This window comes from Siphateles boraxobius, unplaced genomic scaffold (assembly GCF_051911475.1).
Source record: "Siphateles boraxobius isolate OS27281-9 unplaced genomic scaffold, OSU_SipBor_1 63, whole genome shotgun sequence".
Lineage (NCBI taxonomy): Eukaryota > Metazoa > Chordata > Actinopteri > Cypriniformes > Leuciscidae > Siphateles > Siphateles boraxobius.
Window position 1 is genome coordinate 912,501 of NW_027509190.1, and position 25,000 is coordinate 937,500.

General features: G+C 42.2%; 12 non-coding genes across 12 annotated transcripts in view; all 12 read right to left on the bottom strand.

Moving 5' to 3' along the window:
- trnas-aga (transfer RNA serine (anticodon AGA)) overlaps positions 1 to 12 on the bottom strand; it is an 82-nt gene extending 70 nt beyond the window's left edge. Inside the window, exon 1 of the tRNA in view lies at positions 1 to 12. This exon is cut by the window's left edge and continues 70 nt beyond it. This is a non-coding gene — a tRNA (tRNA-Ser).
- A 2,638-nt stretch (positions 13 to 2,650) lies between these two features.
- trnas-aga (transfer RNA serine (anticodon AGA)) lies at positions 2,651 to 2,732 on the bottom strand. Its single transcript has one exon. It is a non-coding gene; the product is annotated as a tRNA-Ser (tRNA).
- Positions 2,733 to 2,854: 122 nt separating this feature from the next.
- trnak-uuu (transfer RNA lysine (anticodon UUU)) lies at positions 2,855 to 2,927 on the bottom strand. The gene has a single exon. It is a non-coding gene; the product is annotated as a tRNA-Lys (tRNA).
- A 639-nt stretch (positions 2,928 to 3,566) lies between these two features.
- Positions 3,567 to 3,638, bottom strand: trnah-gug (transfer RNA histidin (anticodon GUG)). Its single transcript has one exon. It is a non-coding gene; the product is annotated as a tRNA-His (tRNA).
- A 1,436-nt stretch (positions 3,639 to 5,074) lies between these two features.
- Positions 5,075 to 5,156, bottom strand: trnas-aga (transfer RNA serine (anticodon AGA)). The gene has a single exon. It is a non-coding gene; the product is annotated as a tRNA-Ser (tRNA).
- A 2,649-nt stretch (positions 5,157 to 7,805) lies between these two features.
- Positions 7,806 to 7,887, bottom strand: trnas-aga (transfer RNA serine (anticodon AGA)). Its single transcript has one exon. It is a non-coding gene; the product is annotated as a tRNA-Ser (tRNA).
- A 122-nt stretch (positions 7,888 to 8,009) lies between these two features.
- trnak-uuu (transfer RNA lysine (anticodon UUU)) lies at positions 8,010 to 8,082 on the bottom strand. The gene has a single exon. It is a non-coding gene; the product is annotated as a tRNA-Lys (tRNA).
- Positions 8,083 to 8,721: 639 nt separating this feature from the next.
- trnah-gug (transfer RNA histidin (anticodon GUG)) lies at positions 8,722 to 8,793 on the bottom strand. Its single transcript has one exon. It is a non-coding gene; the product is annotated as a tRNA-His (tRNA).
- A 223-nt stretch (positions 8,794 to 9,016) lies between these two features.
- Positions 9,017 to 9,098, bottom strand: trnas-aga (transfer RNA serine (anticodon AGA)). The gene has a single exon. It is a non-coding gene; the product is annotated as a tRNA-Ser (tRNA).
- A 122-nt stretch (positions 9,099 to 9,220) lies between these two features.
- trnak-uuu (transfer RNA lysine (anticodon UUU)) lies at positions 9,221 to 9,293 on the bottom strand. The gene has a single exon. It is a non-coding gene; the product is annotated as a tRNA-Lys (tRNA).
- Positions 9,294 to 22,955: 13,662 nt separating this feature from the next.
- Positions 22,956 to 23,028, bottom strand: trnak-uuu (transfer RNA lysine (anticodon UUU)). The gene has a single exon. It is a non-coding gene; the product is annotated as a tRNA-Lys (tRNA).
- A 650-nt stretch (positions 23,029 to 23,678) lies between these two features.
- trnah-gug (transfer RNA histidin (anticodon GUG)) lies at positions 23,679 to 23,750 on the bottom strand. The gene has a single exon. It is a non-coding gene; the product is annotated as a tRNA-His (tRNA).
- Positions 23,751 to 25,000: the final 1,250 nt, after the last annotated feature.

The following is a 25,000-nucleotide window of genomic DNA, read 5'->3' on the forward strand; positions in this document are numbered from 1 at the left end:
GGCCACGACTACAAGCTGGCTGAAAGGGGCACGTCGTTTGTGGATTGGTGCCTTGCAGCGTCGCTGCCCGAGGCCAGTGTAGATCAGCAAGAACTCAACAACAAAACGTACCGCTCCACAAAAAGAGGCTCGTTCACCCGAACAGGGACTTGAACTCTGGACCCTCAGATTAAAAGTCTGATGCTCTACCGACTGAGCTATCCGGGCTCTTGCTTGAGAAGCGTGCAAGAGTGTCCTCCAATGCTTTGCGTTTCCTTCTTCGAAGATTCAGAATGGCCGTCAAAACGTCTGCTATGTCAAAATATATTTGCTAATTAGTGGGAATGCAGCCTAGTAGACTGATGATAATAGTAATTAAAGGAAAATAATGCTAGGAAAAAGAACAAATACTCACTGCTACTTGTCTGGAAAGCCTCTTCACACGCTTCAATGCTGTTGACTTGCCGCGCTCCTATCGTTATTGTAAACTTGTGTCAAAGGCGCAGTTGTTTGTAGCCAGTGGCGCAAAAAGTGGGTATGCGCTATATGCGGCGCATAGGGGCGCCGCATCATGAGGGCGCCAAAGCGATGGTTACATTTTTTTTTTTTTTTTTATAAGTTATATACATTTATATAAAATTTATACAAGTTAAATATAAAAAAAGTTATATACATTTTAGAGGACTAACAGGCTAGAGTAGGCGTCGGTGCCCTCATAATATTCCATCATTGAATTTATTTTGACATAGAAGGGTATCGCGAGCGGGCGGGGGCGCGCGCGTGAGCGCTGAGGAGCAGCACAGGAGTGCGTTATCGTTGAAACTCGAAAAAGATGAATGAAGCAAAAAAGCGGTCGGGGGCTAAAAATAGAAAAAGAAGGAGGTTAAAGGAGATGGCATGTCAAGGGATGCGACAGCAGCTAAATAAGTGGATGGTGAAATGCAACAGGTATGTGATGTTTGTGCTTGGAGGAGGCTTGCAAATATCCATGTTAACAGACTAACGTTTGCTAACTCTGGGAATGTAGCAGCCAGAGCTAGCTAGTTTAGAATATGCAAAACCGAGGTTGATGAGCTGAAAACTAAAAAATATAAGGTAGCATGTACAATAAATGACAAGAATCTGGAAAACAACTAATGCAATATCTCTGGTTTACCATGGAATCATGCGTAGATTTGCTACCAAGCTTGGAGGCTTGCAAATATTAATGTTAACAGCAAGTGTTTGCTAACTTAATGCAAAATAATATTGCTGATATCTACATTTAGATTTTGGTTAAACCTTATGGTACCAATCCCATGCATGACATATCTCAATTTTATTAAAGTAAAATAACAACTGGAAAATATAAGGTAGCATGCACAATAAATGACTAGAAGCTGGAAAACATGACTTATGCAATAAGGCTGGTTTATCATGGAAACAAATAGATTTTGTTTTACCATTCATGTATGTTCATGTTAGCTGTGCTATCAGACATACAAGCTATAGTTACATCTGCTGGGTGACATGGAAGCTGTATTTAGGGTCACATCTCTCTCTCTCTTTAAAGATCTGTGCTATATAATATGTATGATCAAGTGGCAAACACCAACGAGGCTTTTGTTGACCACTTGGACAAAATCTGTTTCTGTTTTTTTTTTTTTTTTTCACTGACATAATTTATGTCATCATTGTTGTCATTGTCACAAGTACAGGGATTTGCAAAGAAAAAAAGAACATTTTCTGGGATAAGGAAGATTTGATGGCTGATCATTTTGATACAAATGACAGCTACACACAATATGATTATTATATATATATATATATATATATATATATATATATATATATATATATATATATATATGTGTGTGTGTGTGTATGTATGTGTATATGTGTATGTTTGTAACTGTTTATTCTGTAACTTTTTATTATTTGTTAACATTGTTAATATATATATATATATATATATATATATATATATATATATATATATGATATGTGTGTGTGTATTGGGGGGGCGCCAAAATTGTTGCTGCATACCCCTCTAACACTGGGTAGTTGCGCCCCTGTTTGTAGCAAATAGCAAGCCCGCGGCACTCTAGGTAACAGCCAGCGAGTGTACTGACACCTAGCGATTAGAAAATATACACGCACCATATTCTCTCTGAAGCAAGATTCTTCCGAAATAAATAGGAGCGTTTCGTTTTCAATCTTTTCTCTAAGGATTCGAACCTGAGAGCTTGTGCTTTCAAAGAAGGTCCCAGTTTCAATTCACTCGAACATCCAGAGCACATCCAGGGCACGCGCCGTGCACAAAAAGAGAAGTCTGAAGAACGGGGTGAGGAGAGGTGGTGACATGGAGCTCAATTTCAATGGCACCCAGAAAATCTTGCCGTGACCCGAATTCAAACCGGGGTTACTGCGGCCACAACGCAGAGTACTAACCACTATACGATCACGGCGAGCTACCAGTCTACCTGACGTGTCCTTGAATACAAAGGGGCCTTGTCATCTTTAGCTTGCAGACAAAACTGTTTCTTACCAACATAACTCTTTTTAAGGGTAATCCTGTAACAGTGACTCTGGAGAAGAAGTCACTGAAAAGAAAAGGATTCTGTTTTTCCTTTTATAAAGTTTAAGCTAGGCCTCCAGAAGGTTACAAACTAAAGCACGCGCATGCTGTCAACGTAGTCGGTAGGATTCGAACCTGCGCGGGGAGACCCCAATGTATTTCTAGTCCATCGCCTTAACCACTCGGCCACGACTACAAGCTGGCTGAAAGGGGCATGTCGTTTGTGTATTGGTGCCTTGCAGCGTCGCTGCCGGAGGCCAGTGTAGATCATCAAGAACTCAACAACAAAACGTACAGCTCCACAAAAAGACGCTCGTTCGCCCGAACAGGGACTTGAACTCTGGACCCTCAGATTAAAAGTCTGATGCTCTACCGACTGAGCTATCCGGGCTCTTGCTCGAGAAGTGTGCGTGCTGCGTCGGAACGCACAGCAAAATGAATCGTATTGGCGCAGAAAAAAGAGTGTCCTCCAATGCATTGCGTTTCCTTGTTCGAAGATTCAGAATGGCCGTCAAAACGTCTGCTATGTCAAAATATATTTGCAAATTAGTGGGAATGCAGCCTATTAGACTGATGATAATAGTAATTAAAGGAAAATAATGCCAGGAAAAAGAACAAAAACTCACTGCTACTTGTCTGGAAAGCCTCTTCACACGCTTCAATGCTGTTGACTTGCCGCGCTCTTATCGTTATTGTAAACTTGTGTCAAAGGCGCAGTTGTTCGTAGCAAATAGCAAGCCCGCGGCACTCTAGGTAACAGCCAGCGAATTTACTGACACCTAGCGATTAGAAAATATACACGCACCATATTCTCTCTGAAGCAAGATTCTTCCCACATAAATAGGAGCATTTCGTTTTCAGTCTTTTCTCTAAGGGTTCGAACCTGAGAGCTCGTGCTTTCAAAGAAGGTCCCAGTTTCAATTCACTCGAACATCCAGAGCACATCAAGGGCACGCGCCGTGCACAAAAAGAGTAGTCTGAAGGACAGGTGGCGACATGGAGCTCAATTTCAATGGCACCCAGAAAATCTTGCCGTGACCCGGATTCGAACCGGGGTTGCTGCGGCCACAACGCAGAGTACTAACCACTATACGATCACGGCGAACTACCAGTCTACCTGACGTGTCCTTGAATACAATGGGGCCTTGTCATCTTTAGCTTGCAGACAAAACTGTTTCTTACCAACATAACTCTTTTCAAGGGTAATCCTGTAACAGTGACTCTGGAGAAGAAGTCACTGAAAAGAAAAGGATTCTGTTTTTCCTTTTATAAAGTTTAAGCTAGGCCTCCAGAAGGTTACCAACTAAAGCTGGCGCATGCTGTCAACGTAGTCGGTAGGATTCGAACCTGCGCGGGGAGAGCCAAATGGATTTCTAGTCCATCGCCTTAACCACTCAGCCACGACTACAAGATGGCTGAAAGGGGCACGTCGTTTGTGGATTGGTGCCTTGCAGCGTCGCTGCCCGAGGCCAGTGTAGATCAGCAAGAACTCAACAACAAAACGTACCGCTCCACAAAAAGACGCTCGTTCGCCCGAACAGGGACTTGAACCCTGGACCCTCAGATTAAAAGTCTGATGCTCTACCGACTTAGCTATCCAGGCTCTTGCTCGAGAAGCGTGCGTGCTGTGTCGGAACGCACAGCAAAATGAATCGTATTGGCGCAGAAAAAAGAGTGTCCTCCAATGCATTGCGTTTCCTTCTTCGAAGATTCAGAATGGCCGTCAAAACGTCTGCTATGTCAAAATATATTTGCAAATTAGTGGGAATGCAGCCTATTAGACTGATGATAATAGTAATTAAAGGAAAATAATGCTAGGAAAAAGAACAAAAACTCACTGCTACTTGTCTGGAAAGCCTCTTCACATGCTTCAATGCTGTTGACTTGCCGCGCTCTTATCGTTATTGTAAACTTGTGTCAAAGGCGCAGTTGTTCGTAGCAAATAGCAAGCCCGCGGCACTCTAGGTAACAGCCAGCGAGTGTACTGACACCTAGCGATTAGAAAATATACACGCACCATATTCTCTCTGAAGCAAGATTCTTCCCACATAAATAGGAGCATTTCGTTTTCAGTCTTTTCTCTAAGGGTTCGAACCTGAGAGCTCGTGCTTTCAAAGAAGGTCCCAGTTTCAATTCACTCGAACATCCAGAGCACATCAAGGGCACGCGCCGTGCACAAAAAGAGTAGTCTGAAGGACAGGTGGCGACATGGAGCTCAATTTCAATGGCACCCAGAAAATCTTGCCGTGACCCGGATTCAAACCTGGGTTGCTGCGGCCACAACGCAGAGTACTAACCACTATACGATCACGGCGAGCTACCAGTCTACCTGACGTGTCCTTGAATACAAAGGGGCCTTGTCATCTTTAGCTTGCAGACAAAACTGTTTCTTACCAACATAACTCTTTTCAAGGGTAATCCTGTAACAGTGACTCTGGAGAAGAAGTCACTGAAAAGAAAAGGATTCTGTTTTTCCTTTTATAAAGTTTAAGCTAGGCCTCCAGAAGGTTACAAACTAAAGCAGGCGCATGCTGTCAACGTAGTCGGTAGGATTCGAACCTACGCGGGGAGACCCCAATGGATTTCTAGTCCATCGCCTTAACCATTAGGCCACGACTACAAGCTGGCTAAAAGGGGCACGTCGTTTGTGGATTGGTGCCTTGCAGCGTCGCTGCCCGAGGCCAGTGTAGATCAGCAAGAACTCAACAACAAAACGTACCGCTCCACAAAAAGAGGCTCGTTCACCCGAACAGGGACTTGAACTCTGGACCCTCAGATTAAAAGTCTGATGCTCTACCGACTGAGCTATCCGGGCTCTTGCTCGAGAAGCGTGCGTGCTGCGTGGGAACGCACAGCAAAATGAATCGTATTGGCGCAGAAAAAAGAGTGTCCTCCAATGCTTTGCGTTTCCTTCTTCGAAGATTCAGAATGGCCGTCAAAACGTCTGCTATGTCAAAATATATTTGCTAATTAGTGGGAATGCAGCCTAGTAGACTGATGATAATAGTAATTAAAGGAAAATAATGCTAGGAAAAAGAACAAATACTCACTGCTACTTGTCTGGAAAGCCTCTTCACACGCTTCAATGCTGTTGACTTGCCGTGCTCCTATCGTTATTGTAAACTTGTGTCAAAGGCGCAGTTGTTTGTAGCCAGTGGCGCAAAAAGTGGGTATGCGCTATATGCGGCGCATAGGGGCGCCGCATCATGAGGGCGCCAAAGCGATGGTTACATTTTTTTTTTTTTTTTATAAGTTATATACATTTATATAAAATTTATACAAGTTAAATATAAAAAAAGTTATATACATTTTAGAGGACTAACAGGCTAGAGTAGGCGTCGGTGCCCTCATAATATTCCATCATTGAATTTATTTTGACATAGAAGGGTATCGCGAGCGGGCGGGGGCGCGCAAGTGATCGCTGAGGAGCAGCACAGGAGTGCGTTATCGTTGAAACTCGAAAAAGATGAATGAAGCAAAAAAGCGGTCGGGGGCTAAATATAGAAAAAGAAGGAGGTTAAAGGAGATGGCATGTCAAGGGATGCGACAGCAGCTAAATAAGTGGATGGTGAAATGCAACAGGTATGTGATGTTTGTGCTTGGAGGAGGCTTGCAAATATCCATGTTAACAGACTAACGTTTGCTAACTCTGGGAATGTAGCAGCCAGAGCTAGCTAGTTTAGAATATGCAAAACCGAGGTTGATGAGCTGAAAACTAAAAAATATAAGGTAGCATGTACAATAAATGACAAGAATCTGGAAAACAACTAATGCAATATCTCTGGTTTACCATGGAATCATGCGTAGATTTGCTACCAAGCTTGGAGGCTTGCAAATATTAATGTTAACAGCAAGTGTTTATGCAAAACATAACTTAATGCAAAATAATATTGCTGATATCTACATTTAGATTTTGGTTAAACCTTATGGTACCAATCCCATGCATGACATATCTCAATTTTATTAAAGTAAAATAACAACTGGAAAATATAAGGTAGCATGCACAATAAATGACTAGAAGCTGGAAAACATGACTTATGCAATAAGGCTGGTTTATCATGGAAACAAATAGATTTTGTTTTACCATTCATGTATGTTCATGTTAGCTGTGCTATCAGACATACAAGCTATAGTTACATCTGCTGGGTGACATGGAAGCTGTATTTTGGGTCACATCTCTCTCTCTCTTTAAAGATCTGTGCTATATAATATGTATGATCAAGTGGCAAACAGCAACGAGGCTTTTGTTGACCACTTGGACAAAATCTGTTTCTGTTTTTTTTTTTTTTTGTTCACTGACATAATTTATGTCATCATTGTTGTCATTGTCACAAGTACAGGGATTTGCAAAGAAAAAAAGAACATTTTCTGGGATAAGGAAGATTTGATGGCTGATCATTTTGATACAAATGACAGCTACACACAATATGATTATATATATATATATATATATATATATATATATATATATATATATGTGTGTGTGTATGCATGTGTATATGTGTATGTTTGTAACTGTTTATTCTGTAACTTTTTATTATTTGTTAACATTGTTAATATATATATATATATATATGATATGTGTGTGTGTATTGGGGGGGCGCCAAAATTGTTGCTGCATACCCCTCTAACACTGGGTAGTTGCGCCCCTGTTTGTAGCAAATAGCAAGCCCGCGGCACTCTAGGTAACAGCCAGCGAGTGTACTGACACCTAGCGATTAGATAATATACACGCACCATATTCTCTCTGAAGCAAGATTCTTCCGAAATAAATAGGAGCGTTTCGTTTTCAATCTTTTCTCTAAGGGTTCGAACCTGAGAGCTTGTGCTTTCAAAGAAGGTCCCAGTTTCAATTCACTCGAACATCCAGAGCACATCAAGGGCACGCGCCGTGCACAAAAAGAGAAGTCTGAAGAACGGGGTGAGGAGAGGTGGTGACATGGAGCTCAATTTCAATGGCACCCAGAAAATCTTGCCGTGATCCGGATTCGAACCGGGGTTGCTGCGGCCACAACGCAGAGTACTAACCACTATACGATCACGGCGAACTACTAGTCTACCTGACGTGTCCTTGAATACAATGGGGCCTTGTCATCTTTAGCTTGCAGACAAAACTGTTTCTTACCAACATAACTCTTTTCAAGGGTAATCCTGTAACAGTGACTCTGGAGAAGAAGTCACTGAAAAGAAAAGGATTCTGTTTTTCCTTTTATAAAGTTTAAGCTAGGCCTCCAGAAGGTTACAAACTAAAGCAGGCGCATGCTGTCAACGTAGTCGGTAGGATTCGAACCTGCGCGGGGAGACCCCAATGGATTTCTAGTCCATCGCCTTAACCACTCGGCCACGACTACAAGCTGGCTGAAAGGGGCATGTCGTTTGTGCATTGGTGCCTTGCAGCGTCGCTGCCGGAGGCCAGTGTAGATCAGCAAGAACTCAACAACAAAACGTACCGCTCCACAAAAAGACGCTCGTTCGCCCGAACAGGGACTTGAACCCTGGACCCTCAGATTAAAAGTCTGATGCTCTACCGACTGAGCTATCCGGGCTCTTGCTCGAGAAGTGTGCGTGCTGCGTCGGAACGCACAGCAAAATGAATCGTATTGGCGCAGAAAAAAGAGTGTCCTCCAATGCATTGCGTTTCCTTCTTCGAAGATTCAGAATGGCCGTCAAAACGTCTGCTATGTCAAAATATATTTGCAAATTAGTGGGAATGCAGCCTATTAGACTGATGATAATAGTAATTAAAGGAAAATAATGCTAGGAAAAAGAACAAAAACTCACTGCTACTTGTCTGGAAAGCCTCTTCACACGCTTCAATGCTGTTGACTTGCCGCGCTCTTATCGTTATTGTAAACTTGTGTCAAAGGCGCAGTTGTTCGTAGCAAATAGCAAGCCCGCGGCACTCTAGGTAACAGCCAGCGAGTGTACTGACACCTAGCGATTAGAAAATATACACGCACCATATTCTCTCTGAAGCAAGATTCTTCCCACATAAATAGGAGTATTTCGTTTTCAGTCTTTTCTCTAAGGGTTCGAACCTGAGAGCTCGTGCTTTCAAAGAAGGTCCCAGTTTCAATTCACTCGAACATCCAGAGCACATCAAGGGCACGCGCCGTGCACAAAAAGAGTAGTCTGAAGGACAGGTGGCGACATGGAGCTCAATTTCAATGGCACCCAGAAAATCTTGCCGTGACCCGGATTCGAACCGGGGTTGCTGCGGCCACAACGCAGAGTACTAACCACTATACGATCACGGCGAGCTACCAGTCTACCTGACGTGTTCTTGAATACAAAGGGGCCTTGTCATCTTTAGCTTGCAGACAAAACTGTTTCTTACCAACATGACTCTTTTCAAGGGTAATCCTGTAACAGTGACTCTGGAGAAGAAGTCACTGAAAGAAAAGGATTCTTTTTTTCCTTTTATAAAGTTTAAGCTAGGCCTCCAGAAGGTTACAAACTAAAGCAGGCGCATGCTGTCAACGTAGTCGGTAGGATTCGAACCTGCGCGGGGAGACCCCAATGGATTTCTAGTCCATCGCCTTAACCACTCGGCCACGACTACAAGCTGGCTGAAAGGGGCATGTCGTTTGTGTATTGGTGCCTTGCAGCGTCGCTGCCGGAGGCCAGTGTAGATCAGCAAGAACTCAACAACAAAACGTACCGCTCCACAAAAAGACGCTCGTTCGCCCGAACAGGGACTTGAACCCTGGACCCTCAGATTAAAAGTCTGATGCTCTACCGACTGAGCTATCCGGGCTCTTGCTCGAGAAGTGTGCGTGCTGCATCGGAACGAACAGCAAAATGAATCGTATTGGCGCAGAAAAAAGAGTGTCCTCCAATGCATTGCGTTTCCTTCTTCGAAGATTCAGAATGGCCGTCAAAACGTCTGCTATGTCAAAATATATTTGCAAATTAGTGGGAATGCAGCCTATTAGACTGATGATAATAGTAATTAAAGGAAAATAATGCTAGGAAAAAGAACAAAAACTCACTGCTACTTGTCTGGAAAGCCTCTTCACACGCTTCAATGCTGTTGACTTGCCGCGCTCTTATCGTTATTGTAAACTTGTGTCAAAGGCGCAGTTGTTCGTAGCAAATAGCAAGCCCGCGGCACTCTAGGTAACAGCCAGCAATGTACTGACACCTAGCGATTAGAAAATATACACGCACCATATTCTCTCTGAAGCAAGATTCTTCCCACATAAATAGGAGCATTTCATTTTCAGTCTTCTCTCTAAGGGTTCGAACCTGAGAGCTCGTGCTTTCAAAGAAGGTCCCAGTTTCAATTCACTCGAACATCCAGAGCACATCAAGGGCACGCGCCGTGCACAAAAAGAGTAGTCTGAAGGACGGGTGGCGACATGGAGCTCAATTTCAATGGCACCCAGAAAATCTTGCCGTGACCTGGATTCGAACCGGGGTTGCTGGGGCCACAACGCAGAGTTCTAACCACTATACGTTCACGGCGAACTACCAGTCTACCTGACGTGTCCTTGAATACAAAGGGGCCTTGTCATCTTTAGCTTGCAGACAAAACTGTTTCTTACCAACATAACTCTTTTCAAGGGTAATCCTGTAACAGTGACTCTGGAGAAGAAGTCACTGAAAAGAAAAGGATTCTGTTTTTCCTTTTATAAAGTTTAAGCTAGGCCTCCAGAAGGTTACAAACTAAAGCAGGCGCATGCTGTCAACGTAGTCGGTAGGATTCGAACCTGCGCGGGGAGACCCCAATGGATTTCTAGTCCATCGCCTTAACCACTCGGCCAAAGATGGGGCAAAAGGGACTGCTAAGGGGGGGGGAAAGAAGGAAAAAAAACGCCAAAGAGGGGGGGAAAGAAGGGGGAAAAGGCGCCAAAGTCAAGGGTTCGAGTCCCAGGGAAAGCAAGAACTGATAATGTAAAATGTGTTCCTTGAAATGCTATTTAAGTTGCTTTGGATAAAAGTGTCTGTCAAATGTGTGAATGTAAGTGTAAAAATGTAAAAAATTAAAAATAAATGATAGAAAAGTCAATATTTAGACCTATTTTACACATTTAGACGCATTTTAGACCTATTTTACCCAATTAAAAAACAATTTGCAAGAATAAAATGTACAACATACTTTGCACAAACATAGTTTATTCCAAAAGCTCGAATGTAACGCACGTTATATGTAATAAAAAAATAAAAAAATATATACAAGTACAAATATATGTAAATACAATTATTTATTATACAATCACTACCACAAAGTCTCAAATCCAACATTTACAATAGAAGGAATATATATATATATATATATATATATATATATATATATATATATATATATAATTAAAATGGTTTCATATATAATAAACACTACCACAAATTTGGTTTCATAATAATAATATATACATTACATATAATGATAATAATATATACACATTCACAAATAAAAGCTCAAATCTATATAACTTTATAATAAATACAAATTTAAATAGCTACATGTAATGATAATAAAAACGTAGTACAATTACAAATAGTTTGATAAATGAATAATAATATATATATAATTAGTATTTTTGGTAGTTTTATAATAATAATAATATTAATAATAATTAGCCATTTAGATACACATACACACTCACACAATTGCAATGGCTAGATATAATAATAGTAATAATATAACTTCCACAAATAGTTTAATAAAAATGTAGAAAAAATTGTTATATATAAAATATATATACATAAACATATTTTTAAGAGCTTTCCTTCAAATGTACTTAATGCACTAACGTAAAATTTAAAGTTTTATAAAATTATATAAAATTTTCTAAAATTAAAATTATCACAATTATAAAAAATAAAAAATTAAATATAATTGTGAATGAAAGACAAAATAAATCCTAAAGAGACTCTTTCCACTCTGCAATGGTCTGGCCAGCTGCTGGACAGTACCACTTTCCTCTAACCTGGGAATGGCCAGTGAGTTTACTTTTTGATTGGCCACATATTTTACACTCATAATGGTAATGTTCCTTTGTGTGACGCTTCTTTGGTGGCTCCCCTCTTGCCACACGCTCTTGATCCTCAAGTGCTGCCTTGTGCTGTCTCCATGCACGCTGTCGGTTCTGAGGAGGTGGTGGAACTGATGGCTGTTGGCCTGGTGGAAAAGACGACCAACCCTGAGAGTGCGATGGTGGAACCGATGGCTGTTGGCACGGCTGAAGAGAAGACCAACCCTGAGAGTGCGATGGTGGAACCGATGGCTGTTGGCACGGCTGAAGAGAAGACCAACCCTGAGAGTGCGATGGTGGAACCGATGGCTGTTGGCACGGCTGAAGAGAAGACCAACCCTGAGAGTGCGATGGTGGAACCGATGGCTGTTGGCCTGGTGGAAAAGACGACCAACCCTGAGAGTGCGATGGTGGAACCGATGGCGGTTGGCCTGGTGGAAAAGACGACCAACCCTGAGAGTGCGATGGTGGAACTGATGGCGGTTGGCCTGGTGGAAAAGACGACCAACCCTGAGAGTGCGATGGTGGAAAAGACAAATCAGAATTCCCAGGCCAGACATGCCACCCAGGAAAGTGCTGGGCCCCAGGCCAGTCTGTGCCAGATGGAGATGTGTCTACAAGCCCAGTGTCTGTGTGCGTAATAGAAGACACTGCAGTTCCAGTTCGTGCACATTTACGTTGGCGTATAACTGCCTCACCCTCCCGATTTTCAGGCTCCTGGAACTCAATGGCAACATGTCCATGTTCAACAGGTGCAGATGGGAGTTCTCTAGGCTTTGGCAGTGGCTCCTTTGCCAAACCAACAGGCTGGGGAAGCTCCACTCCTTGTAGCAAGGTGTCCCGGTCAGTTCTTTTCTGTCTGTCGAGAAGCCTGGGAAAGAATAACAGACATTTTTAGCTTTACCCACAGTACATTTACAAAACATCTCTACTGATTTTTTTTTATAAACTATGTACACTAAACTATTCAAAAACTATCCATCACTTGGATACTTCAGCATTAAAGGAACACGCCGACTTTTTGGGACTTTAGCTTATTCACCGTATCTCCGAAGCACTGCTACTTCTGTGGAGTGATTTACTCCAACTCTGAGCAAACTCTCTGCTCCTCACCAGTTCTCAGGTGCTGCGAGTAAATCACTCCGTCCAAGTAGCAGTGCTTCACCTTCTGAGAATATACTTCCCAGTATGTATATGGTTAGAAGAAGCCTGCGTCTCATATGGCCTTGTTATTTGTACACACTGTTGCTATACAAATCACAACATGTAAATAGGAAAATGTTGATGTTATTTTGTCACTTATTGGGAGCGGTATGCTAGATGGAGCCATTTACCTCCAGTATTTGTGCTAAGCTAGGCCAGAGGTGGGGGCGTCGGATAGAGTTACAGCACGCACGGAGATTAGAAGGGTATGTATGGACTTATCTGACTCTGGGAGATACGGTAAATAAGCTAAAGTCCCAAAAAGTCAGCGTGTTCCTTTAACATTCAGCAATATTATCAATTTGACTATACTGACATTATTGGACAATAACTAAACTGATAACATTACAGCTGATTTATAGCCGAATTGACCTCATTTCGTAATTGATGAACTTCGCACTTTGTGAACATTATCAGAGAAAAACAGACTGTGGAATGTCTCAACTGACAAATCAGAATCAAGCATTTCAGAAAGCTGTGTAATAAGCAATAACGTATTCTAAACCGTAACATTCTGAATTTCTGAAAAGCTTTTGTGAAACAATGTATGCATTTATTACCAAATTTTTTAAATCCTTTTTTTGGCAGACATATAAAAGGTTGCAAGTTTCAAAATGAGACGGTGTCTGAAAACAATGTATACATTTAATGTATGTTATATACAAATACATGTGGAATAGAGAATAGTTCAAAAGATTTATTATTTCAGAAGTGCAGTCGTTCATCATAGGAATAGATTTCATATTACTGAAGTGAATTTAGGAAGCTGAAATCCAACTCACCATGAAGACACTGTGGTGTTGTTTATAGTAACTAGCACCAAGTTGGTCTGGGGCTGTATTCACAAAGAATTTTAAGGCTAAAAGTAGCTCCTAACTGGCGAATTTAGTAGCAACTCCTAAAGATAATGGGCGTGTCACTCCTAACTTTAGGACTCCTAATTTTTTTCACTAAAAGTAATTCACGAAGCATTTTAGCCCTAAAAGTAGCACCTAAGTCTGGGACAGCTTAAAAGAAGTAGGGAGGACTCCTAACTCACTAAGACCTATTCACAAAGGATTGTAGCGCATACCACCGCCTCTCGCAGTCGTCCGGGGTCTGCCACACAAGCGGGAATGCTGCATTGATCTGTAAACATATTCTCTCCCATGTCTCACGCTTTGTTTTACTTGATATCCCAGTGTCGAATTTCCCTTTTATTTTTTATTTTTTTTCAGCACCAACTGGGCCAGTTTTCCAGCACTAACTGATCCTGCGTCCAGTTGGGCTTTCTTTTCCGTTTTGGCGAGTTCATAATCCACCGTTATTCAACTATTACATTACTTCAATAGGAGCAAATACTTGCTTTAAGTAGTCTATTTAGGCTATGGAAGCTTGTTTCCGCCACAGAATGAAAAATAAAAAAGCTAATTGCGACTTTTTATCTCACAACTGCGACTTTATTTCTCACAATTCTGACTTCATATCTCGCAATTGTGAGATAAAAAGTCGCAATTATTTTAATTTATTTTTATTCAGTGGCGGAAACAAGCTTCTATACTAATAGGATGTCAATTAACCAAGCAAGTGATAATGCAAGTGTCGTTTTTCATTATTAGGCAAGTGGCGCCGTGGCGGTTTCATTAGGGTATTAGGCTACCTTAATTTAATTTAATTCACCACTTTTCTCTCTCTCTCTGCCTTTTTAGAATTACACTTCACTGGGGCCTGCACAAACATGTCATTATATATGCATTTCGATGACATTACTATTATTATTTTGTGTAGGACCCAGACATATTTAGATGTCGTAATTCCATGAATTGTTGTGTCTGTGTTATGTTCCGCATGACGGCCCTGTCATCTAACAACCAATCACCGTGATCATTGCGAGGAAACTCGTGCATGAGAATTGACGTCATCCATAGCAACGAAGACTCACTCTTAGTTTAGGAGTTGTCATTTTTCCTTACTAAGAGTAGGTCTGAAAGGCGTTGTGAATAACTTTTAAGAGAAAACTCCTAGCTAAAATATTTTAATGGGATTTAGGAGTACTCCTAGTGGTAAAATAAAATTCTTTGTGAATACGGCCCCTGGTCTAGTAGCTCTCTGCAGTCTTCAAGCAGCTGCTTGATGTGGCTATAAATCATCACAATTGCCTGAGGAATGGGAAAGGTTTTGCCCTTGTTATGTTTAGGCCTATTTCTGGCTTCCCTGAATTCCTTCAGAAGCTTGAGTGCAACACATTCTGAAACCCTGTTGGCATCAGGTCTCTGGGCAGCCTGACCATGAGTCATGAACAGTCTGTGAATAAAAAGATGCATGATTGTATTATGTATGATTAGTATTCTATGGTTCATTATAGCTTTGTAAACATATAGACTGATTATGTTTTGGAATTGTATGGCAATGAGAGATAGACTTTATGATCTATCCTGGATCTCATCAAAACAGTTTTTTTAAAGTATTTTTAACCTTTGAAAGGAATTAAATTATACAGGGAGCATTCAACAAGACTCAAATTTAACACCGGTGCACTACAATTTAACTCACCTCTCAGCTGCTTGCTGACCAGGGGCTGAGCCACTACGCTTCCGAGAAGCTCTCCAAGGACCTTCCAAGGTCTTTTTCTTGCACTTAAGGGAATACTTGGAGGGGGACTGATCAATGGTATGCAAATACGAATACAACCGCAAGATCTCTGCTATCTCGTTAGTTGATAAACCAGTGATCGTGCGGTTGAGACTGACGAGATAGCCTGCCAGGTTATCCACTGCCTCCCATCCAGGAACACCCCTTGAATCACATCTACTGTCCTAGAAATGGAAACAAAAACAGAATCCTGGATTAGGAAATTATTTTGATACTTTGATAAACCATTCACAAATTACAAGCATCAGGTATTAGAAACTTTACCGGAGCTGGTGTGCTGGGCCCAGCACAGGAAATGTCTTCAATGTCAGGACTGTAAGAGCCACCACTTGGCACACTGGTTTCCTAGATTTTTTAAAAACATTTTAAAGAGAAGAATAAACTTCAGTTACAAAATTGACTGTTCAAATTGACTATTATTAATCTTTTAATTAAATGAACGTTTAATCATGAAGCAACTCATTCATTGCTCCTAAAAACATTAACATTCCTATGTAATTTTAATTCAAAACGATCAAGAAAATTGACATTACCAGAGGTGAGATCAATGAATCACCATGACTGCTGGAACTTGCAAGGGTGTGTGTGCCCAAATTGAGGTCTGCCGCATCACATATTGTGACATCCAGACACTCATCCTCCTGAACTTCAACCTCCATCTCTGGCAAGGCGATTTCATGTTGCTCCAGTGGAGAAAGCAGGTCTCCTCTGTCAGACTGTGCCAGCAAGTACTCCACAGCTATACGCTCATCTGCCATAAAGATTCAATAAACATTTTGTAATAAGAGCTATATATCAGGCTAAAGCAGTAGGCTACAGTGCATGTGATGAATGTAGTGTTGCTAATGAAAAATCTATTTTGCGATTAACATGAAAAATGTAAAAGCAAAAATCACAAAAGAAAAACTAAAACAAATACACTTCAACTTCACAAACTGACATATCTTATAACTAGGAACAAGCACCTTTACAGCAATGATCAGTCATGAAAACGATGGTCTGATTGGTTAGCGTTCAGGCAGCATGCAAAGCCTTTTAAAACACACAGTGATGCCTGGAATCACTATCGTAATAGTGTGTACAATGGTGAATCTTACCAGTGGGTTTCCCAGGAGGTTTGAATTCTGGCAGGAGTGCACATCCAAGGACTCTGTTGCTGAGGACATTCATGTGGGACATTAAACGTACATCATACATTTTAGTAAGTGATGTACCACTCATGTCCACAGCTTGATGAGCTCGGTTGATGTTCCACCTAGATGCACCCTCAAGCATGTACATCTGCGTATGTAGTGCATTACATCTCCAACCTGAAAGACAATGTTTCACATGATTAAAATACTATTATATAACCCCCCACTCAGAACCACCAGGCCTAAGAAAAAGGTTTGTTTCCAATTTGGTGCCTTTAATTTTCGAAGTCAGCAACTTCAGTATTGTGACAACACTATTTAAATATATGCATAATATTGTTTTATAATTTCAATTTACCTGGAATAAAAGTGCACTGGTGGCGATGGAAGCTTTCCAGAGAGGAGGACCCTCTGCCACACCTCAGTACATCCAGAACCTTGTCACCCTTCTGTAAACCGGAGCCCAGTTTTGTGTACAACTGAACACCGGGTGGATCTTGGATGCAAGGTAAGTGTTTCTGCTGTACCTCCCACACACGTGTCATGCTCTCTGGATTGATGAGGCGCAAACCAGTGGTGTCGGTCAGTTCCCACATGGAGTCCAGCAGTCCTTGTATCAAGACACGAGTTTCTTCAACTCCGCGTGTCCTCCTCCTGCAGTGCTTGGCCAGCTCACTGGAGGTGATGCTTGACAGGATTTGGGCCTCTGTTGAAATATGACCCCCATGTTTTTTTAAAAGCATGGTCTTTTTCGCCTCTTTAAGACGAGAGATGTCATCCTTGTCCCATTCAAATATACAGCTGGACAACTTGGAGCAGAAAGTGCCATACAGTGGATGGTGCTCCGTTGTAAGGCCAGCAGTAAACCGCCGCATGAAGTGGAACACATCAAGTCGCACTGTGATATTCCATGGTCGGAACCAGGTAAGAACTGGAGTCACGCCTACACCAATGAGAAACAAGGAGTGATTGTTTTCTCAGATTTACATTTGCATCATTAAAGAAATATAATAATGCTGTTTTACATAAGCTTTTGTCTACTTGATTGCAAACACTGAACAGGGTTCTCATAGTAAATTGCTACTGTAAATAGAAATTAAGAATTTTAGAACCATTGTAAATAGATCTAAAAAAATATAAATTTCTATAGTAAATAGTTCTAAAAATTCTCTTTATGAGTGTTCTTAAAGAATATGAACAAACACCTAGAAAAACCATGTACAGGAATGAAATTTAGTTTTTAGTAATTTAGAAACATGCCTGAAATGGTTGCTAATATGAATTAGAAATACAAACACATTCATATTAGGTAAAGACTTAATGTAACAAACCTGTCTCGCTGCAGCAGTCCCGGTCAACGTAAATCACAGCTGGCTCTGGCTCCCCAGCATCCTTGTATCGCTTTACGATGCCCTGACACAAGTCATCTATGCCAGCTCCCTCACCAGTGGTTAGGACACAGTTCAGGACTTGGCCAAACTCATTGCCAACATTGGTCATCCATGTAGCAGTGTCCGCAATGCCACCAGCAAGCTTTTTAGTTATCTATATAAATACACAAACATTACAATCAGGTAAAAATCTCTGAACATCAAGTTGAAATTAACATGCATTTGCCTCTTTTTATATACATTTACCTTCTTGGTAGAATCAAGCTTCAGGATGCTACCATATGTTGATGTTATGACACCCTTTAGCTCATCAATGTGACTCAGGATCTCGTTGGCATGAACCGTCTCAAACCACTGTGCCAGAGGTAGGGGGCAAAAAGGCGGTGGCTGCTGATATACCACTTCAGCCTGTGTCAGGGCACATTTCTTTTTGTGAAATTCACAGTCTGTCAGATAGTTAATGGTACGTCTTGCCCACTCCTCGCTGTGAACTTCTTCAAGCGCCTGCTGCAAGAAACTGGAGCTGTTCCCAGCAGTTCTAGGCTTCAACAAAGTCACACACTTCCTGTCAAGTGCAAGGTGAGTGGTAAGAACAGCGGGGAATTTGTTTCTGTGGGAGGGATCTAGTTGTTTGAGGATCTCCGAACTCCAAGGGCAGACAGGAATCTTACACTTACTGCAGCGAGGGTAGTCTACTCCAATTAAATAATATCTCGAGTCAATATCAATGACTTCCCTCACTTTTGTGTAGATTCCTGAATGGTGCATCTTCCTATTGCACTGTGTGCACTTCAGAGGAATACCCCACATTCTCATTGGGTCCCACAGAAACATACGCTGTCTAAAGTAGGTGTTAGGATCAGGAGGTGAAGTTGTAGGCTTGCTGGGACTTGGTGGATGAAACCAGTTTTGAGAAAACTGCTGCTTAAGTCGTCCTGTGGCGTCATATAGACACTGCGCGATCCACTTCTGGTCTGCTGGCTTAATAACTCGACAGAACTGTTTGGGGAGAAAACTCACCCAATTCACTACTGGAGGCCTCAGGTTAATTTCCAGGGATGGTGTTTGAGGTGCAGTTTGTGGAACGCCTTGCTGCTCTTCAATGTATGCGGGTGATTCAGTAAATGATGTTGTTGGAGAAGATGTTGGTGGATCCACAGATTCTGTCCCTGCAAGACTGGTACAAGGATGATTAGTTTCAATGTGGTGAAGAAGTCCAACCGCACCCCAGACTTTTGCACCACACTGGTTACAACATTCTTGGACATGGTAATCTGACAGATGTTCGGAGAAACAGTCCACATCAATGTCTTCACCACAAAGACCACACTTTATTGAAGAACTGCTCTCTGGGACTGATCTTGAGCCTGCACTGCTCTCTGGGACTGATCTTGAGCCTGCACTGCTCTCTGGGACTGATCTTGAGCCTGCACTGCTCTCTGGGACTGATCTTGAGCCTGCACTGCTCTCTGGGACTGATCTTGAGCCTGCACTGCTCTCTGGGGCTGGTTTTGCGCCTGCACTGCTCAGTGGTCTTGCCTGAGCACCTGCACTGCTCCATGAGGCTGGTCTTGCCTGAGCACCTGCACTGCTCCATGAGGCTGGTCTTGCCTGCGCACCTGCACTGCTCCATGAGGCTGGTCTTGCCTGCGCACCTGCACTGCTCCATGAGGCTGGTCTTGCCTGCGCACCTGCACTGCTCAATGAGGCAGGTTTTGCACCTGCACTGCTCTGTGGTCCTCCTTGCATGCCTGCACTGCTCTGTGGTCCTCCTTGCATGCCTGCACTGCTCTGTGGTCCTGCTTGCATGCCTGCACTGCTCTGTGGTCCTGCTTGCATGCCTGCACTGCTCTGTGGTCCTGCTTGCATGCCTGCACTGCTCTGTGGTCCTGCTTGCATGCCTAACACTGTCTGCTCTGCTGACTGTAAAAAAAGCATTAGTGTTTTCCCTAGGATTAGTGTTTTCCCTAGGTCTCAAAATCTGCAAATTATCAAAATCAAAACTTTGCTGAAAAACATGTTGTACACAATTACTACATGCAAACTGTCGTCTGATTCATAGGTTGTTGTTCTTTAAGGAAAGTAATACACCTTTAAGTAGAATTGTAAAAACACCCACCTTCAGGTCTTTGTGCAGGCATCTTTTTACTGCGAGTTAAATTGACATTTATATGCATTTTATTCAAGTAACCTGTTATACCATTATAAAGACCTCACTGATTTACATTAAAAGCTAAGAAATTAATCTAGTGTACTGACAGCATTTGCACTAAATTGCACAGCTTTGCTCAGTTTGTGCGCATTATATATATATATATATATATACACACACACCTTTTTCTGACTATTATTTCATGTCAGGCTTTACAGCTCAAATAATGAACATTTTTCTCTTATTAAAAAATGTTTTTAAATTAGTAATGATCACCAGCATAGGTAAAATAATCACATTCATTACATACCTTATGATAACCACATTTGCAAGTGATTATTTTCCCAAATATATCATATGCACAGGTCTGTTTGTGTAATGGACAGTTATTAATTCTTTCCAAGGCATGCTTCCACTTCTTCGCCCCTGGCTTCTTGCCTGTTGAGAAGTGGTACTTCCCTTGGGCATACTTGCACATGATGTCATGCCAGTATGAGTCTGGTTTACCAGTCTTAGTCATGTCTATAAATATGAAACAACAGGGTAAATACCAGACAACTTGAGAACAACTTCAGAGAGATACAAATGAAATGAAATTTAAAGAAAAGGCTTAGGGGAAAACATTTAAGACAAATTTTATGTAGAAGAGGGATTTTACACATGGATGGTTGTCAAATTACGTATGTTTGTTAATTTAACCATGTTAAAAGACAATTTTTAAACTATGGTAAATAGAATGAATGATTACGTTGCACTAAATTCAAATTGGTGCAATGAGGGGTGCAGTGAGAGGTGCAGTGAGAGGTGCAGTGTGCAGTGAGAGGTGAGGTGCAGTGAGAGGTGAGATGCAGTGAGTGGTGCAGTGAGTGGTGCAGTGAGAGGTGCAGTGAGAGGTGCAGTGAGAGGTGCAGTGAGAGGTGCAGTGTGCAGTGAGAGGTGAGGTGCAGTGAGAGGTGAGATGCAGTGAGTGGTGCAGTGAGTGGTGCAGTGAGAGGTGCAGTGAGAGGTGCAGTGAGAGGTGAGATGCAGTGAGGGGTGCAGTGAGAGGTGCAGTGAGAGGTGCAGTGAGAGGTGGGGTGCAGTGAGTGGTGCAGTGAGAGGTGCAGTGAGAGGTGCAGTGAGAGGTGCAGTGAGAGGTGAGGTGCAGTGAGAGGTGAGGTGCAGTGAGAGGTGAGGTGCAGTGAGAGGTGAGGTGCAGTGAGAGGTGAGATGCAGTGAGAGGTGAGATGCAGTGAGGGGTGCAGTGAGGGGTGCAGTGAGAGGTGAGATGCAGTGAGAGGTGCGATGCAGTGAGAGGTGCAGTGTGCAGTGAGAGGTGAGATGCAGTGAGAGGTGAGATGCAGTGAAGGGTGCAGTGAGAGGTGCAGTGAGGGGTGCAGTGAGAGATGAGAGGTGAAGTGAGAGGAGCAGGGCCAGGGAGAAGAGAAGGCCCAAGGAGAGGGCAAGGTAAAGGTGTAAGAATGTGTGGTGGTGGCATTCCAAGGGCTGCAAGAACAGTAGTCAGTGATGAAATCCGTGCCACTATCATTGACCATGTAATCAACAGTCTTTCACTACGAGAGGCTGGAAAAAAGTAAAGTTACTGTACATGTGGACATACAATTCCCAACCAAGAAATGTAGTGTAAAAACGGTGGACTGCATGTTTTGCATGTTTTTCAAACTGAAACACTAAAGTCTATGAAGTTTTTGTAATGTCAACAATAGCCAGTATTTTGAAACTGGGTGTACTTTGATTGACTGCATGTACCTTGTGACGTGAAAACAAGTGTTATTCTTTGACAGAATAATTTCATTCTGAGTCTGAGTCAGATTTTCAGTGTTTTGGTAAAGTTAGTGTATGCAGAGAAAGATGTGTTCTATTTTGAAATGAAGAGTGTGTTTTTCAAAATGTGTTTTTGAGAAGAAAATCATCCATTTGGCCAATTGTGTTTTGTGGGTGTGAGTCTGTTTTAAGAGTTTAGAAAAATGATCTGAAGTATGGGTAAGCGCTTGTTAGCGATTGAAAAAAAAAACTAATAAATTGAAAACAGTAAAAAGCAACAGAGAGTAAAAATAAAGCAGTTCATTATGTAAAAATTATAACATAATTAGTTTCTAAAGTTATTAGGCTTTTTATTACGGTTTTATTTGTACACTCTATGGTTAATACAAAACAAGTCACCACTCTGTATTTTAACATTAATCATCATAGAAATTATTATCCTCATTTATAGTCTATATACTGTTATCTTAAACCAGTCCGGCTAAGCTTTTGCAGTATGAAGGCCGCGATTTATATCACTATATCAAAACATGGCCTCCGAACTCTATATAAGTGTTAAAACAACGAATTACAAATAAAGATAGCTGAATTAAACGTGTGCAACCTAAACCGAGTTTGAACTGTAATGTCCAACGAATAGATAATTTTTCTCTTTCACGTTAAAATGTTAATTAAACTGTACTTGCCTGCATCAAAACACAAAACCGTCTCAGGTAGTGATGGGGTGAATGACGAGTCCTTTTCGCGCCGTCGCTCTTTATGACGGTGGTCACGAGACTATGTTTCGGCCAATGACTGTTTTGGCCCGTCCAGCCAATGGCTGTTTTACCCCGCTGTTCGGAACTGTTAGGACCCGCTGTTCGGAACTGTTAGGACGTAATTTAGGATTGTTAGGACCTGTGTTAGGAATTGTTAGGACTTATTTAGATTGTGTTAGGAATTGTTAGGACTTATTTAGATTGTGTTAGGACTTGTGTTAGGACTTGTAACAAATGGTTAGGAATAGTTAGGCTGTCCATTCGCCGGAGGGTACGGCCACGACTACAAGCTGGCTGAAAGGGGCACGTCGTTTGTGGATTGGTGCCTTGCAGCGTCGCTGCCCGAGGCCAGTGTAGATCAGCAAGAACTCAACAACAAAACGTACCGCTCCACAAAAAGACGCCCGTTCGCCCGAACAGGGACTTGAACCCTGGACCCTCAGATTAAAAGTCTGATGCTCTACCGACTGAGCTATCCAGGTTCTTGCTCGAGAAGTGTGCGTGCTGTGTCGGAACGCACAGCAAAATGAATCGTATTGGCGCAGAAAAAAGAGTGTCCTCCAATGCATTGCGTTTCCTTCTTCGAAGATTCAGAATGGCCGTCAAAACGTCTGCTATGTCAAAATATATTTGCAAATTAGTGGGAATGCAGCCTATTAGACTGATGATAATAGTAATTAAAGGAAAATAATGCTAGGAAAAAGAACAAAAACTCACTGCTACTTGTCTGGAAAGCCTCTTCACACGCTTCAATGCTGTTGACTTGCCGCGCTCTTATCGTTATTGTAAACTTGTGTCAAAGGCGCAGTTGTTCGTAGCAAATAGCAAGCCCGCGGCACTCTAGGTAACAGCCAGCGAGTTAACTGACACCTAGCGATTAGAAAATATACACGCACCATATTCTCTCTGAAGCAAGATTCTTCCCACATAAATAGGAGCATTTCGTTTTCAGTCTTTTCTCTAAGGGTTCGAACCTGAAAGCTCGTGCTTTCAAAGAAGGTCCCAGTTTCAATTCACTCGAACATCCAGAGCACATCAAGGGCACGCGCCGTGCACAAAAAGAGTAGTCTGAAGGACGGGGTGGGGACAGGTGGCTACATGGAGCTCAATTTCAATGGCACCCAGAAAATCTTGCCGTGACCCGGATTCGAACCGGGGTTGCTGCGGCCACAACGCAGAGTACTAACCACTATACGATCACGGCGAGCTACCAGTCGTGTCCTTGAATACAAAGGGGCCTTGTCATCTTTAGCTTGCAGACAAAACTGTTTCTTACCAACATAACTCTTTTCAAGGGTAATCCTGTAACAGTGACTCTGGAGAAGAAGTCACTGAAAAGAAAAGGATTCTGTTTTTCCTTTTATAAAGTTTAAGCTAGGCCTCCAGAAGGTTACAAACTAAAGCAGGCGCATGCTGTCAACCTAGTCGGTAGGATTCGAAACTGCGCGGGGAGACACCAATGGATTTCTAGTCCATCGCCTTAACCACTCGGCCACGACTACAAGCTGGCTGAAAGGGGCACGTCGTTTGTGGATTGGTGCCTTGCAGCGTCGCTGCCCGAGGCCAGTGTAGATCAGCAAGAACTCAACAACAAAACGTACCGCTCCACAAAAAGAGGCTTGTTCACCCGAACAGGGACTTGAACTCTGGACCCTCAGATTAAAAGTCTGATGCTCTACCGACTGAGCTATCCGGGCTCTTGCTCGAGAAGCGTGCGTGCTGCGTGGGAACGCACAGCAAAATGAATCGTATTGGCGCAGAAAAAAGAGTGTCCTCCAATGCTTTGCGTTTCCTTCTTCGAAGATTCAGAATGGCCGTCAAAACGTCTGCTATGTCAAAATATATTTGCTAATTAGTGGGAATGCAGCCTAGTAGACTGATGATAATAGTAATTAAAGGAAAATAATGCTAGGAAAAAGAACAAATACTCACTGCTACTTGTCTGGAAAGCCTCTTCACACGCTTCAATGCTGTTGACTTGCCGTGCTCCTATCGTTATTGTAAACTTGTGTCAAAGGCGCAGTTGTTTGTAGCCAGTGGCGCAAAAAGTGGGTATGCGCTATATGCGGCGCATAGGGGCGCCACATCATGAGGGCGCCAAAGCGATGGTTACATTTTTTTTTTTTTTTATAAGTTATATACATTTATATAAAATTTATACAAGTTAAATATAAAAAAAGTTATATACATTTTAGAGGACTAACAGGCTAGAGTAGGCGTCGGTGCCCTCATAATATTCCATCATTGAATTTATTTTGACATAGAAGGGTATCGCGAGCGGGCGGGGGCGCGCGCGTGAGCGCTGAGGAGCAGCACAGGAGTGCGTTATCGTTGAAACTCGAAAAAGATGAATGAAGCAAAAAAGCGGTCGGGGGCTAAAAATAGAAAAAGAAGGAGGTTAAAGGAGATGGCATGTCAAGGGATGCGACAGCAGCTAAATAAGTGGATGGTGAA